Consider the following 2970-nt stretch of genomic DNA (forward strand, 5'->3'; position numbering starts at 1 on the left):
AGAGAGAGAGTTGGTGGTTACGAACTAATTGTCTACAGCAGCTTCCTCATAATTTATTCCCACGGAGGGAATTTATGAGCGTCGAGTTCAGGATTTGACCTGTTTCTCACACAGATAAAGGGCACAGATGCTTCCTGGATTCTTTCAGCACAATTGATGGTTGTAGCTCTCACTGTGTTATTAAAGTGAAAAGCCACAGCTGATGGTGCCACAGAGCAGAAACCCACAGAGGAAAAGAACTTTGATTGACTGTCAAAAGTCTGAAAACACTGAGAACAGATTCATATCTGCTGCTGTAAACACTCATCAGCTGCCTCCTTCTCTGTGGATTGTATTCTTTTTTGTTTCTGTCAGCTTTGTTTCCACTCAGACCTCCACCTACAGAGAGTTAAACTGAGTCTAATCACCACTTGAAGCTCATGTCCTGCTCACATTTTTAAGCATTTGCAGATTTTTGTGATTAAAGATGGACAGTACAGTTTCCACTCTACTGGTTGTTTATGTGTGTAAACAACAGTGTTGTCAGCGTAGAGTTTTACATCCACACTGACACAGTTACAAAAGATGATTAATGCACAAAATGAATGATCAGAGGACACAGAGCTGAACCTGGGCGTTCTTCAGCATCTGTTTATGATATAGAAAACTTCTATATTCACGTTCCTTCAAATGGCTGAGCTCATCTCCCTGTTTAGCTGTGTGCTAAAATCTGTATATGTAGAATTAGTAACTCCAAACCATAGTCAGATTCATTTTATATGCACACTATACATTCATGCTTAGACACCCAGAGAAAAGCAACAATATTATTGTTTAGTTTATTAAAAATATTGCACTGGATAAATGTGAAGGTTCTACAACAGTGTGACGATTTAGAATAGGATACAATAGAATAGAGTACAATAGAAATAATTATAGAATTAGAATACCAAGAAAATGCAACTATAAATTCGAGAGATGAGGTAGATACACTTGTATATACAACATAAAAAAGAAAAACAGAAGAACACAAGGATACGAAGACCACAAATTTAAGAATATTTGCATGAAAATAAAAACAAACAAAAAAACAACAAACAAACGAGAAGAAAAATGCCAGAATATCTACAAGGCAGTGAATGATTCGTGAATTTTGTGTAATATTGACGTCACAATTGAAAAGATTTGGAAAAATCGATTCACATCATCAAAATCATCTCCACGTTACAACCAACCATAACAAGTCACAGCTGACATTCACTGATCAAATCAATGAGATGTATTGATGAGATGTGATGGTGAGAAAAGGCCAGCAGCAAACAATCAGTCAGCATGTGTGCAGTTGGTGGACGGTTCCTTGTGTCTGAGGATCATCAGCAGAGAGAGTCCACAGCAGAACACCAGACTCTTCAACTATCAGCACTGTGGACAGCAGGCAGAGCAACTTCACCTGAGACTGGAAGGACAGTGACAGACAGACAGACAAATAGGTCATTATTCTCAGATCAAGAATGATTGTAAAGTCCACATGTCCACAGATAGTTTATTGTGAATCCTTGAATGATGCAGAGAAAGTGAACAGACTGATGTGCAGCTCTGAGTGCAGCAGAACATTGCATCTGTCCAAGCAGAGAGGCAGCAGCTGGTCTTACAGTCAGCTTGCCGCAGAGCTGGCGAGGCTGCTGGCTCTCTCTCTGGAGGACAGGAGGCTGGTGGAGCTGGAAGATCTGAAACAGAAAAGGAGGGAAATGTTTGGAGCTGCAGTGAGAAATGTCATTCCTCTTTGACAGCATCTCCTCATGAAGCTGAATCAGTGGTGAACACAGTCAGCAAGCCTCCATCACCTTGTTGTGTCTGGGCCTCCACTGGACCAGTGGAGGTCCCCCCTCGTGCTGGACGTAGCAGCTGTATTTATATGTGCTGTCCTGTTGCTGATCGATCAGCAAGATGGCAACGCCGCGTCCCGTCTCTCTGAGCTCCAGCAGCTCTCTCTCAGCAAAGGGCAGCTCCTCCAGCCGGCCATCCTCCTTCTGTCTTTTCAAGGAGAAACGGACCAGAGGAGGAAACATGGCGGAGGCCAGAGACAGCAGGAAGCTCTTACTCTCCAGGTGGGCTCTGGATGCTGCTGGGTACACACTCACCACGGGCTTCACGATTTGCTCATCTGGAGGTGCACAACAGCAGCAAGCAACACAGACACACATTCACACAGTCAACAGCAGCTTCCAGTAGTGAACTGCATGAAGTCTGAGCCTGGAAACTACATGGAATCTGATCAATAAACTGCTCATCAATGAAGCACAAAGTTCACTACAGACGCTGTATTCAACTTGACGTCAAACACAGTCAGCAGCTCAAGGCATCTGTTATGTTTTAAACAAAAATTGACATTGACACAATATAATGTGATAATAAAATTTACCTTCATATGACAATTTTCTTTCATTTTAAGAATTTATATATATATACAGTATATATTATATATATTCTACCAACAGACATATTTATCTTCACAGAAAACACATTTGTTAGTTCAGTGATTACAGAATATTTAACACATTAAATATTTATTACCAAATACTTCAGTTAAATCATAAAAGCACAAAACATAAACTATTGTGTATCAATTATTTAAATTTAAACAAATAATTGAACCCAGTGACAATGATGTTTTCACATGTCATTTAAATATAACCTATAACCTAACATTTACCTCCAAATACTTTTCAAACTGCATTTTCTTACATCAAATTGTATTTAGATTTTATATCACACACACACATATAGATACAAATATAAGTGGAGGTTTTTTTTTTTTTTTTTATCACTGTCTTGTAGGTTTCACAGTTTTTACTCCTATTTTATTGTTTTCTTTTAATTCTTCATTGTGGCTTTGCTTGCGTTAAATATTTTATTGTTTATTTAGACTGTCTTCTGGAACCGCCCTCAATTTTATAGACCTGATGGACTTCATCCGAGCACACTGGGCAG

At 39.4% G+C, this 2970-nt stretch overlaps 1 pseudogene; it reads right to left on the bottom strand.

The window, feature by feature from the left end:
• Window positions 1–2970, bottom strand: part of LOC103352983 (uncharacterized) — a 26242-nt pseudogene that overhangs the window by 19947 nt on the left and 3325 nt on the right.

This window comes from Stegastes partitus, unplaced genomic scaffold (genome assembly GCF_000690725.1).
Source record: "Stegastes partitus isolate 25-593 unplaced genomic scaffold, Stegastes_partitus-1.0.2 Scaffold57, whole genome shotgun sequence".
Taxonomy (NCBI): domain Eukaryota; kingdom Metazoa; phylum Chordata; class Actinopteri; family Pomacentridae; genus Stegastes; species Stegastes partitus.